The sequence below is a fragment of the Lissotriton helveticus genome, chromosome 11, assembly GCF_964261635.1.
Source record: "Lissotriton helveticus chromosome 11, aLisHel1.1, whole genome shotgun sequence".
In the NCBI taxonomy this organism is placed as follows: Eukaryota; Metazoa; Chordata; class Amphibia; order Caudata; family Salamandridae; genus Lissotriton; species Lissotriton helveticus.
The window spans coordinates 112,356,065-112,370,289 of record NC_136072.1 but is presented as its reverse complement, the minus strand read 5'-3'; the positions used below and the strand labels follow the sequence as shown (position 1 = coordinate 112,370,289).

At 48.1% G+C, this 14,225-nt stretch overlaps 1 protein-coding gene across 1 annotated transcript in view; it reads right to left on the bottom strand.

The window, feature by feature from the left end:
• Positions 1-14,225, bottom strand: part of USP13 (ubiquitin specific peptidase 13) — a 425,163-nt gene that overhangs the window by 246,998 nt on the left and 163,940 nt on the right. The window lies entirely within an intron of this gene.

Below are 14,225 nucleotides of genomic sequence, written 5' to 3'. Positions count from 1 at the left end.
GTTGAATAGATAGAGGAGAGTGCTCCACAGAATAGATAGGAGGTGCGCTTAGTTGGAATGACTTTCTCCTCCACAGCGATCTTTGTGGGAGGGGTGCCTGTCCCCAAGATGTCGCCCGTGACTCTGTTCTTTGCACTCGCAAACAGGGCTATGACCATCTGGTGGTGTTGTGGTATTGATATCAGGTGTTTCACTTCCCTGTTGCTCCACGCTGGGGGGACTCTTTAATCTACATTGCCAGTTTCTTGGTAGACTAGCCTGCATAATTTTTGCCATACCCTTGAAATGGAGGCTGTAGTCTGGTGCTCCTCGCGCCGAGTGATCTTCGTCCAACTGGGGAGAGATGAGTACCAGATAGCTGTAGGTTGAGGCAGGTGGCGTTCCCCAATACCACCTGAGACTGGTGTGACTGATGGAACTTCGATGATGCACTCTGGCAGAACCTTATATGTTATACTGACCGCAGTGCCCGAGTAACATGGCCGATGCCCCATGAGGCTGTTTTGGCATCTATAGAGGAGATTGATTTTGGTTTCACCCCCTTAGCCGTCACATACCCAGCCGGACATTGGACATTGTTTTTCCTTGTCTCTCCACTGTGTTTCCTTTATACTCCCCCGCCTTCTCCCTCTGTGATCCTGCAGATGACTCCCCTTTGCAGCCCTACATAACCTTGTTCTTTTTTCACCCACCCCCCTGTCGTGAACCCTCACACCCCACCCTCCCTCATGCTCCAGATAACTTGTATATGTTTTTATTTTATGCTATGGTAACTAATATAACTTTGTGTAACTTGTTCTTATGTAAAATGCTATAATACCTCCGGGTCCAGGCAGCGCTATATAATACTTTTCAAATAAATAAATAAATAAATAAATAGAAAGGAAGAGAGAGGGATAGGTATTTTGTGCAGGAAATGGTGAATAAACTCCAGACAGGTGAGCAGAAAGAGCGTGAGAGAAAGAAGGGGAGAGCAGGCGACAGACGCATAAAGAGGAAGGACCTGTGTATGCAGAAAACACCCCAAGAAGAGGAGGAGAGCGTGGGATTAAGGGACGAAAACTTTGAAAAGGCAAGGGAAAGAAACTGTGCTCAGTATGTGTGAGCAGGCAGTATAGAGCGGAGATAGGACGTGTGAGGGATGTCAGGGGTCAGTTGGATTGCCAGATGAGAGGTGTTGAGGCAGTAGACAATTTTGTTTTCAAATGTATCTGTTTAAGTTAACATTCCTGACTGTAAAAAAGTTTAATTTTTATAAGCGGACTGAAAGCACAGGTCGGAGAGCCTTTAAAACTTTGCCAGGTTATGGGTCAAGAGGACACACTCAAATGGGTGGGGGTTGGTGGAGGTTGAAAATGGAGACTGCTTTTATAGGAAGGCTTGAGAGGCAAGGAGAAAAACTCCATCAAATATGTGTGACCTGTGCAGAATATATTTATTAGTGAAAAAATAGCATGCAAAGAGCTGATTTTTTTAAAGTACTGCACTGCAAAAAAAATTCTGGTTATATAATGGTGTGCTACAACATAGTCTGGCAAGTTAACAGTCTTTTCAGAATTCTGAAGATCGTACAAAATGATGCACAACAGTCAAGATGTGTGACAAAGGGCCATATGTATGAAAATACACATTTGCGATTCTCAAATTTACGAATCACTATTTGAGAATCGCAAAACGCTGTGTATGTAGGATTTGCAATAAATTTAGCGAATCTTACATATTCCTTAATCGCAAATCATTAAGGAATACCTACCCATTCATTCCTATGTGCCTAGAGGCCCATAGGAATGAATGGGAAGACATTCTCAATTTGCGATTCCCAATTAGAGAATCGCAAATTGCGAATGCAATGTCAAGGGTGCCTGGGTGTCAAAAGGACAGCCTGTTGCACCCCAGAAAGGAACATGGGTGCAGATGTGGCACACATACATGTCCTAAGGGCATGTATGTGAGTCACATGACACTTTGAACAACGTAAAAAAGTGCATTTTGTAGTTGGTGATAAGTTGCGATTCCTTAAGTCCAAATTGCACTTTTTCTGTGCTTCCTAGATTGCATTTAAGGAATCGCAATTTGCGATTGGTCTGGATCAGGCTGTTACTAGGCATCACGTGATCCCTTAGAGTGTGTGAAGCTGGGCAGTGATCTTAGTGTGTAAAAAAAAAACCAACAGAACATGTCCGCACTCACTTCTCCTCCCAGCCACCCGGCTCAATGTAACAGATGATGAGAAAGAACCTCCTCATCACATACACACATACACTACATGAGGTTTTGAGCTTGAGAAAAGGAAGGATGCAAATCCCTCCATCAAGGATACAGCTAACTTTCGCTGTTGAAATGCTTAGAAAACACACTTGCTTAGCCATGACCACACACACATAGTTAGGCTGATTAATACGTTACAAAAGTGGAGCGTTAACTCGGGCACCTGCTTGCAGTGATCATAGTATAAAAAAAACAAAAAGAAAAGAACAACAGAACATGTTCCTGCCCATTCCTCCTCCTAGCCGCCCAGCTCAATGTAACAGATGACCAGAAAGAGCCTCCTCATCAGATACGCTACATGTGGTTTCGCGCTAGAGAAAAGCAGGGATGCATACAACTCCATCAAGGATTACAGCTAACTTTTCACTGTGGAAATGCAGAGAAAACACACTTGCTTAGCCTTGACCACGCGCATGAAGTTATGCTGAATAATATGTTGCAGAAGTGGAGCTTCAACTTGGGCACCTTGATTCTTTATTTCTGTAAGTGCTTTCTGTTGAGGTTTAATTTTTGCGACACTGACCTACCCGGCACCAACAGCGATCAGCTGTGCATCAGGAACGTCCAGAAGACAACGCCGTTGTCGCGTTATGTGTAGTAACCTCAGCCTAAAGCCCCACCCACTGCAAATCGTGCTTGTTGACCACAGAGAAGCGTTCATTTTAATTAAACCCCAAACAAAGAAGTGATCTCTGAGGGATGGTGGCGGCGGGCAAGAAGTGTTGTGGGAGGGGTGAGAGGGTTGGCACTTTAAAAAGAAATCAACTAATAAATAAAAAATAAAAATCTGATGAGGCATGAAGCATGAAGCGAGGTGGCCTGACATGGAGTGTCTTACTGCAGATTTGGCTTGTTTACGTGATGAAGCGTATCTGCTGTTTCCCAAATAGTGTGATGGGTGCAGCACCCCTGGCCACTTTTTATGGCACACTGGAGTGCTGTGACACACATACTGCTCCTGCACCTGCCATTGAGAGGTGCAATCTGCCAAGCAGATTAACAGAAATCAAGAAAAGAATGGAGCGGTGCACTACCTTATTCCTCTGTTCCAAGTAACAACAAGTGGTCAAGATTGTTTAGGTGAAAAAAAATATATATCCTTTATTCAATTTTCAAAATGGTACAAAGAGTCTCAGCCAACGTGTTTTGTTCATCAGGGTGAGTCGGTGGTCTATGTGTAGACGAGAAAACTATCGCCGAAGTGGCAGTGATAAAACGGTGAGTTCAATAGTGAAGGAGGGCCTCCTTGATAAAGGCCCCCGTGTTGAACAGGAGCCTTGTGAAATCCTGGCTCCTTCCTCGTGTCGCCTCTGGATACGGATGGATCTTTACACATAAACCAATGACTCATTGTTTCAAGCTACCTTGGACTTCTCACATCTCAAACGCCCTGACGAAGTTCACCCTGATGAACGAAACGCGCTGGCTGAGACTCTTTGCACCATTTTGAAAATGTAATAAAGGATATATATTTTTTCAACTAAACAATCTTGACCACTTGTTGTTACTTGGAACAGAGAACTAGGGTAGTGCACCGCTCCATTCTTTTCTTGATTTCTGTTAATCTGCTTGGCAGATTGCACCTCTCAACGGCAGGTGCAGGAGCAGTCAGTGCACACCACTTGTAATATAATTTGGCAAAAAACTTTACGAAGGGAACACAGCCAAGAGGTTTGACCACTGGATTCCGCCGTTGACCATTGCCTCTCCTAAAGGAAAGTGATGCCTCCTTTAACATGCACGAAAACACATTAATTAAAGAAAGCGGAACCCACATGTATCCGGGACAATCTGCGGGGAGGATCTAAAACAACAAAAGGCAGGAGTAATTAGACATGCTGACAAAACAGATGCATGCACTTATGAAAGGCACGAACGAGGACGAATGAAAAAAGAGGAGGGGCTTCAAGCAACGGTGTACATACTGAATGCCTCGCAGAGCAGCTCGTGCGCTGCCGAAGCTCGACGTAAATAGGAAGAAGAATGACACTCCTCTCATGTTCGCATTTCCTTCTTATTAATGGAACCACTTTTCCACAACGATTTGTGGAATGAAAACTTCACAGTCAATACATCTAAAAAGCATAGTACACTTCTTTATAACAGTACATTTCCCCAAAGTATACTAAACTGATTTACACCAAACAGTAAAAAGATCTGTTCAGAATGAAATTCTGTCTTCATGCCAAGTGCCATGGAAATAGATTGGACGTTTTTCAGACAGTAGAGAGCAAAAATGAATATTGAAGTCAGCAGGCTGGTGGGACTAATCTATAAGAATTAATGAAAAAAAGAAAACGGAGAAACCACATTGGAGGAAAACGATTCATGGAAACCCAATTTTAATGAAAGACAATTTTAAGGAAATAAGAATAAATCATAACTTAAAGGAAAGCAATTTTAAAGAAAAATCCCAAATTACATTTAACTTGGATGGAGTTTAAGACAAGCGAGGGGTCTATTGGTTCAGGGATGGGTATTGTTTAGTCACGGTCAGGGCTTTTTCGGGTTCAGGGATGGGTGGAGTTTAGGGATGGTGAGGCTTTTTTTTAGGTATCAGCAATGGGTGGGGTTTAGGGTTTGTGATAGATTTTTATGGTTCACGGATGAGTGGAGTTTAAGGGTGTGAACTGTTTTTATGATTCAGGAATAAGTGGAGAGTTGGGGTGATGAGGGTTTTTAAGGTTCAGTGATTGGTAGAGGTTAGGGCAGAAATCAGTTTTAAGGATTCAGGACTGGGTGGCATTTAGGATAACAAGGGGGTTTAAGGATTGGCTCTAATTTAGATGTAAAATGGGTTTTTAGGGTTTAGAGTTGGGTAGAGTTGTTGGCAGCGGAACAGAACCTGGGCAGACCCACTACTGCTCTGGCTGCCGCGTTCTGAACACGTTGCAAACGTGCAATTTCGGCCTGATTCACCCCTACCAAGAGGGAACTAGCGTAGTCGAGCCGAGAGACCACCGTCGCCTGCAACACAAGATGCCTGGTCGAGGCGTCGAAGAATTTCAAGGCTGGTATTAAACCTCGCAAAATGCCAAAGCAGTATGCGGCAGTTCTCTTAGTGTGGGAGACAAAACTAAGGGCAGGATCTAACCACACCCCGAGATTTTTTATCTCCGTTGCCAGAGTTGGGGTGATCCCAAGTTCCGAAGGCCACCATGTGTCGCCCCATAGTTCCGACTGCTTGCCGATGATCATTATCTCCGTTTTTGTTGCGTTCAGCTGAAGACAGATGGAATTCATCCAGCTGGCAAGCGCCCTCAGTCCATTCTGGAACCTAGGGGCATCCAAGTCAGAGTCCCCGCTGAGCGTGATCGCCAGCTGAGTGTCGTCAGCATATGAGACCATAGTCATGTCCCACTGCTTGACGACCTCAGCCAGCGGCCTCATGTAGAGGTTGAACAACGTGGGGCTCAGCGAGGATCCCTGGGGAACCCCATGGTCCAGAGGATGATATTTGGACTGGTGGGGCGGAATAGCCACGCAAAAGGATCGATCGGCGAGAAAAGAGCGGAACCACTGGAGGGCAGTCCCTATGATGCCAGCCTCTTCCAAGCGCTGGAGAAGAATCTTATGAGAGATGGTGTCAATGTATAAAATATAAAGCTGAAAAAATGTCCCCTGAAGTAAAACACTGAAGTAAATACCTCTGACAAACTTGTTTCTGAAAGTAACACCTCCAACCACTGTATTTACACCTTAAAAAATAAGCATGCAACAGCCAATTTCACACAAACATACATTCTATGAATTGGTTTCTATGAAATGGTAAATGCCATTAATTCTAAAATTTCCATTAAAAAGTTTAAGTGAAATGGTTTCTCAATAATTGTATTCCACAAAATAGTTTTTCTATTAAATCAGATATAAACGAGGAGGATAGCTCAGCTGCATTAGGCAAAGCTAAGGGAAGCCTATTTCCTGCACCTGAGAGCAAAGATTGACGTCGGCCACAGTACACATACTTTCACCTCCTGGTTCTTGAGGTGGTCACATTGATGGATGCATCACAACTCCTTCACAATTAACGCCAATAAAATTGAGCTCTTTATAGTGGACAAGGACCAATTTTCCTATTTCTCCAACTCATGGCCTGCAAATGCTCATAACTATATATTTGGATCTGCAGATGCCTCGGGAAGATATGTAGGAGCAACAAAACGCCGTAAACTCACGTAAACTTCAAATCCGCAGTCAACGCACACTACCTACTCCTGAAAATCACCACGCAAGTGCCCATCCAAGACAGAATCCACGCCAATGCACACAACAGGAAAGACCACTTTGCGATCATCAATGAATTCGCCAGGCCCAACAGCGAGACCACAGACGTTCCCCCTCCCAAGACATTTGTAACAATCGCGGCACCTTCTTCCACCACCAGATCAGGAAGTTCTACAACAGCTTCAACACCCTAGACCTGGCCACCACTCTCGCCACCATTGCACACAACCAAGCCACCCCTCAACAGATTGGGCTCTGCTGGGCACAGCTCACTACAGAGGACACGCTCAAGACCATGAACAGCATCCACTGAGAGCCCCGACAGACCCATGTTCCCATCACATCTTCCCCAAAGCAGCTGCCACCATCGCCCCCCAGCTCTGCCGCACTATCAACTGCTCCATCGAACGTGCCACCTTCCCCGATGACTAGAAACATGCTGAGATCAACACCCTGCTGAAGAAGCCATCCTCAGACCCAATTGACCTAAAAAACGTCAGACTGATAGGTGCTTGTGACGGCTGGGCTTTCTCTTTACCACTCGTTCTTTGATGCTAGATATCTCTGCGCTTTTGCACACTTGCTGTTTTTTACATGTTTTTAACATTATGATGATTTTAAATAATTGAGATAAACTGTTTGAAAGTTTACCTGCTGCTCCTACTCCGCGTTTATATCTGCCACACCTCCCGCTCGGCCCTGGCGGTACCCAGATGTTAGGCAGGTCCGCACTGCACCAGGGTTGATGCGCTAGTTGTTGCGCTTCAAACACCATTTAAGGCACACTGGCGCATCCGCACAGCGTGCGCGCCTAAGGCAAGTCCGCCTGCGCCCGTCGGTGCCCAGATCGCGACCAGCGCCAGAACCCCTGGTTGTTTAAATACAGAAACGTACAGCAGACAGCAGTTGGTGGGCCTAGATTCAGGCTCATGCAGATTGCATGATATGGTTCCGCAAGACAAGAACTTAGGTGAGCTTGCCTGCCGAAAATGCTCCTACCGGCCGAGTCAAGGTACGGCTAATAACCTTGGCCAAGCTGGGAGGAGGGGGAGACTTCTGAATGCTGGGATGCCTGAAACTCCGAAGGACAGGGATGTGGGAGATACATTTAATAACTCCCCAGGGCAAGACCTACATAGAGTCCCTAAGCTAGCTCAGGAACAGCATTTACAATGCATTCTGTTGAATGTGCGGTCCGTTGGGAGACACAAATATCAGATCGAAGATTTGATCCAAAACACTACACCCGATATAATCTTCCTGACGGAGACCTGGACAGATAATGCCTCCGGTTCAGATTGGTACATAGCACTACCACAGGGCTATACAGTTACCTCACAGGATAGGGAAGAAGGTAGAGGAGGGGGCATAGCGATTATCTACCGGGACCATCTAAAAATGCGAGTAGAAGCCATCTCGGACTTACCGGCGGAAGTGCTGTACTTCGCCATAAAATTAAATAACCTTTTTAACTTTCGGGGACTTCTGATTTATCGCCCACCTGGTCCTAGGGCTGCTTTTTCGCAGGCACTAATGACACACCTAGAATCTTATTTAGACTCCCATCCTTTTATAATTCTCTGTGATTTTAACTATCACCTGGAATTTTAATCAACAATTCTGATACAGGTAGACTACTAGACAATCTGGCAGCTTTTGGCTTTAGCCAGCTAGTTAAGGAACCCACCCAGCAGGCAGGCCACACTTCAGATGGTATTTCTTCTAATAATACAGATATTTATCTGACCAGAGTGACAGCCCTCCCTTAGTCAGACCATAAAGCTGTCTACTTTAATATCAGGGTCACTCTGCCGATTTACCAAACTCAAACGAAAGCGGTGAAGGTAAAGACCAGACACTGGAATAAAGTCCAAGCCGACGATCTAGAAGGAGTAGTTTCTGTCCTGTAACTCCAGTTCTGTAGTAGGGGTATCTCTGTTATAGTCATAATCTAGTGAATAGTCCCGCCCATGTGCGTGGACCCCGGAGCAATCAAAAATAATCTCTTACAGTGTCAAAAAATGCAGAAATGCATAGACACTTAAGAGAGAATTTAAAGACAGATAATGCAGCCAAAAAGGCTACACTGTCCAGTACTTCAACTAGAAATTCCACCATAAAATCCACAAAACAGCAAAGCCTGTACAGATTTCCCTTGCTTAACAGCAAAATCCCTCAGGAATGATAGAGAGAAGAACCTGGACAGACAAGCCCCATAGGCTGCCATTATGTGGCTTAAACAGGATACTGTGCCTTTAAGGAACCTTCCAGAACCTTCTCCCAGTATCCCAGAATGCATAGCAGGTCCAACTTAGTTTCAGTTCTTTTTGAAGGCGTAAAAAACGCCAGACCTGTAGCATTACGTACATGAATAACTCTCCACCGGGGAGGCGGGAGGGCGCTTATGACTATAACAGAGATACCCCTACTACAGAACTGGAGTTACAGGACAGAAACTACTCCTTCTGTAGTAGGGGATCTCTGTGTATAGTCATAATCTAGTGAATAGAATGGCAAGCCCATCCCCACACCAAGCGGCGGTGGAGAATACAAAATTACGCCACTATTGTGCGAACAGATTCCGCAGCGAAGCCTGTCCAACCTGAGCGTCTGCCCTGGCGTCAGTGTCCAGGCAGTAATGCTTAGCAAAGGTATGGACCGACTTCCAAGTGGCCGCCTTGCAGATCTCTGCAATGGGAACATTACGAAGCATAGCTGTCGTAGCAGCTTTGCCCCTGGTGGAATGAGCCTTAGGTTTGCCCCCTAAGGTCTTATTAGCTTTGTAGTAACACAACTGTATGCAGGACACAATCCACCTCGAGATGGACTGTTTAGAGGTAGCAAGATCTGTCCTGACTGAGCCATAATTGATGAACAATTGGTCTGACCTACGAATATCTTTAGTCTTATCAAGATAAAACTTCAGCACCCTCCTCACATCCAGGGAATGTAAAGACCTTTCCGCTGGAGATGAAGGATTCTGAAAGAACGTAGGCAAAGTGATAGTCTGGTTGATATGAAAATCAGAAACAACCTTGGGAAGAAACTTAGGGTGAGTACGCATAACAACCTTAGCATTATGAAATACAGTATAAGGTTCGTGGCAACACAATGCCTGAATCTCACTCACCCTGCGGGCCGATGTAATGGCCACGAGGAACGCCGCCTTCCAGGACAGGTGCTGCAACGAAGCCTTATGAATGGGTTCAAAAGGCTCCTTCATCAATCTCAACAGCACCACATTCAGGTCCCATGAAGGCGAAGGAAGCCTGACAGGAGGGAACACTTTCTTCAAGCCTTCCAAAAAATCTTTGATCACAGGGATCTGGAAAAAGGAAGTCTGTGAAGGGCCTTTCCTGTAGGCAGTCAAAGCAGCCAGATGAACCTTAATGGAATGGACATTAAGGCCCGACTGCGCCAGATGTAGCAGATATGGAAGGATGACATCTTCCTTGCATGTCGTAGGGTCATAGTTCTTAGACTTGCACCAGATGCAAAACCTCTTCCACTTGTAAGCATAAGAAGTCCTAGTGGAAGGTCGCTTAGCCTCCTTCAGTATGTCCATACAATCCTCTGGGAGATTCAGATGGCCATATTGCACTATTTCAGGAGCCATGCCGCCAAACTCAAAGACGAGAGGTTGGGGTGCACCATCCGCCCCCCGAACTTCGTGAGAAGGTCCGGCCTGCACGGCAGCTTCATGTGAGGAAGGAGAGATCGGTGAAGCAGGTCCGTGAACCACCACTGCCTGGGCCATTCCGGGGCAATCAGAATCATTCTCGCCCTGGATTGGGACAGCTTGATGAGAACCGCCGGAATCAGGGGAATTGGTGGAAAATCGTACAGAAAGCTGTTCGACCAGTTGATCCATAACGCGTTCCCCAGCGTCCCCGGCTGGTAGTACCTGGAGGCGAAGCCTCGGCATTTGCCGTTTTCGGCGGTGGCGAACAGATCGACGTCTGGAGTTCCCCACCTTGCGAAGACTTCTCCTAGAACTTCGTCGTTTATGACCCATTCGTGGTTTTCCTGAATGAGTCTGCTCAGTTCGTCTGCCTGAACATTCTGCACACCTGGCAGATGGGTAGCCGTTATCGACAGTCCTCGAGCCAGAAGCCAGTGCCAGATCGCCTGCGCCTCCTGCGACAGAGTGCGTGATCTCGAGCCCCCCTGCTTGTTGAGGTAATACATCGTTGTCGTATTGTCCGTCTGAACAAGCAGAGAGTTGGTCTGAAAGGACGGATGAAAAGCCTTCAGTGCCAAGTGAACAGCTCTGAGTTCCAGGAAATTGATGTGGTACGTGGACTCCATCTGAGACCACGTCCCTTGAATTTGTAGGTCTCCGGAGTGCGCTCCCCAGCCTTGGAGAGACGCATCCGTCACGATGGTCTGTGTGGGAATGTCCTTGTGGAAGGGAACACCTCTGAGAAGATTCTCCTTCGAGCACCACCACTTCAGAGACTGAAGAGCATGTAGAGACAGTCGTATCTTGTCGTCCCAAGATCCTCTCCTCTGGTCCCACTGATCCTCCAAGCACTCCTGCAGCGGTCTCATGTGCAGCCGCGCATGTGGCGTCAGGAAGATACACGAGGCCATCGATCCCAGCAGAGAAGACACCGTCCTCACTGTCGTGGATGGAGAGGACATGAGAGCCTGAGCCTTCCGAAGGAGTGATAAACGTCGCTCTTCCGAAGGAGACACGCTTGCTGACAGCGTATTGATGGAGGCTCCCAAGTACTGGATACACTGGACCGGAGTCGGGACAGACTTGGACATGTTGATGTGCAACCCCAGCTTGTTCAAGAGAACGCACGTCTTCTGGAAGTGCGCTTGAGCTTCCGAGAAGGAGGAGGCCTTGATCAACCAATCGTCCAGGTACGGGTAGACAAACACCTTGTTCTTCCTCAGGTGTGCCGCTACCACTGCCATGCATTTCGAGAACGTCCTGGGCGCAGAATTCAGCCCGAAGGGAAGCACCGTGTACTGATAGTGATGGGTGCCGACCTGAAAGCGCATAAACTTTCTGTGTTTGCATGCAATTGGCACATGGAAGTACGCATCCTGTAGATCTATGGCACACATCCAGTCTCCTCGTTGCAGCTGAGGATAGATCTGATGCAACGACAGCATGCGAAACTTTTCTCTGCGAATCCACTTGTTTGCCTGTCGCAAGTCCAGAATGGGCCTGAACTCGTTCTTGTCCTTCTTGCGGACGAGAAAGAACCGAGAGTAAAGACCTCTTCCTCTTTGAGACAGAGGTACGTCCTCTATCGCCCTTTTCCTCAGCAGAATGTCTGCCTCCGCCTGGAGCTCTCGCAGTTGGTACCGTGAGCTGACCGGGGGGATCGATGGAGGAGGGCTGATGAACCGAAGACTGTATCCATTGCAAACAATATTCAGCACCCACTTGTCCTGAGTAATTTTTCTCCACTCTGCCAGAAAAAATTGAACGCTTCCCCCCACCGGAGCGGGTAACGGACGAGGGGGAAGTAACTGCTCAGGGTCGAGACCCGGCCGGGCCCTTGGACGCGGTAGAGGATTGCTGTCCACCTCTACCCCTCTGACGCTTCTGGAAGGGTCTTCTGTACTGTTGCTGCTGTTGCTGCTGCTGATGTTGTCCAGCAGACTGTCCCCTTCCACGACCCTGCGACCCGAACCGTCGCTGGAACTGGCGGTAGGGCTTCTTTTCCTTGGGCTTCTCCAAGCCCACTGCCGTAAGGGTCTCCGCCTCGGCCTTCATCCTGGCCATCTCGTCATCTGCGTGTTTTCCGAAGAGGGTATCTCTGGAAAACGGGAGATTCGCCACACGTTGTTGCGCTTCCTGTTTAAGCGACGTCAACCTGAGCCAAGCATGGCGTCTCTGGTTAATCCCGTGGCAGTATCCGTGCGCTGACAGCAAGGAGATATCCGCCGCGGCGCTGATGGCCTGGTTAGAGACCAGCATCCCCTCCTGGACGATCTCCATGAAGTCCTCTCTGCGGTCACGAGGAACAAGGTCCGCAAACTGCTCCATTGAGTCCCACAGTGCACGGTCGTAACGCCCCAACAACGCCGAGTCACTGGCGGCCTTCATCAAAGAGGAGGACGTACCACACGCTTTCCGACCAGCAGAGTCGATCCAGCGGCTCTCTTTGTCCGGAGGCACCGTGGACGCAGGGGAGATGGCATGAAGCTTCCGGGCCGCCGTCACAATCACCGAATCCGGTACCGGGTCCTTTCTCAAGAAGGCTGGGTCCGAGTCCGGAGCTCTGTACTTTTTGAGGAGCCTGGAAGGCGCAGACTTCACCACTGCCGGTGTCAGGAAGAGCTGTTCAGCCGGCTCGAGGAGCCCCGGCACCAGAGGCAGCAGGGGGCGAGACATGTGTTTTTTATGTAATGTCTCAAACATCACAGAAGTCGAAGGTGTAGGCGCTTCAACCTTGATCCCCAACTTCGCCGCTCCACGCAGGAGAACCTCCTGGAATGTGCCGATATCGTCTATAGGGGACACCCTAGTCTCCGGTGAATCAGACAGTGTGGGCGAGTAAGAACGGGTCCCAGATGCAGAACGTGACCTGGACCTATGCCTCCTATGGTGATGCCTGGATCTCGATGAAGATCCACGTCCACTCCTAGATCTGTCCCTTCTCCCCGAGCGAGACCTCGATCTCTTGGGTCTCGGACGTTCCGTTGGCCTCCCCGGGTCAGACGCCCTAGGCTTCCTAGGAGTCTTCTTCGGTGGCGTCGGATACTTTGGCATCGATACCGCCCTCGGCGGAACCGGGGGTGGGGGAGTAACCGGACGCGGGGCCTGCGGAGCCGGCAACGGAGGGGGGGGTCGGAGCCTTCGGAGGCGGACCCTTCGGTAAAGGAGGCAGCGAAGGAGGCTCAGAAGGCTTCTTCGGGGTATATACCTCGGAATACGCCGTTCCCGGCGAGCCATCATCCTGTTCGGACTGTGGGGAGCCCCCCACAGTCCTGGGCCTGTCCTTACGACCTCCAGACGCCGAAGATCGGTGCCCAGACGACGACCGTGGATCCTTAGACGTCGAGCGGCCCTTCAGCGTCGACCGTTTCTCACCCTTCGACGTCGAACGGTGTCTACGTCTCGACGTCGACCCCGACCAGATTTGAAAAGGGAGAGCTCAATGCTCCAGGGTCCTGCTTGCAGGAGCCGGAAAAAAGAACTGAAACTAAGTTGGACCTGCTATGCATTCTGGGATACTGGGAGAAGGTTCTGGAAGGTTCCTTAAAGGCACAGTATCCTGTTTAAGCCACATAATGGCAGCCTATGGGGCTTGTCTGTCTAGGTTCTTCTCTCTATCATTCGTGAGGGATTTTGCTGTTAAGCAAGGGAAATCTGTACAGGCTTTGCTGTTTTGTGGATTTTATGGTGGAAATTCTAGTTGAAGTACTGGACAGTGTAGCCTTTTTGGCTGCATTATCTGTCTTTAAATTCTCTCTTAAGTGTCTATGCATTCCTGCATTTTTTGACACTGTAAGAGATTATTTTTGATTGCTCCGGGGTCCACGCACATGGGCGGGACTATTCACTAGATTATGACTATACACAGAGATCCCCTACTACAGAAATGGCCCTCAGCCAACTCCCCCTCCCGCTGGCTAAGCACAATAATAGGGCGGCACTGGTGTTTAATGAATGGCTGTTGACTCCAGCTGATAGTGTGGGACCTGAAAAATTGGTGACAATCAAGAGACTAAAGCCTTTGTCGTCCTGGTATAGCTCTGAGCTGAAA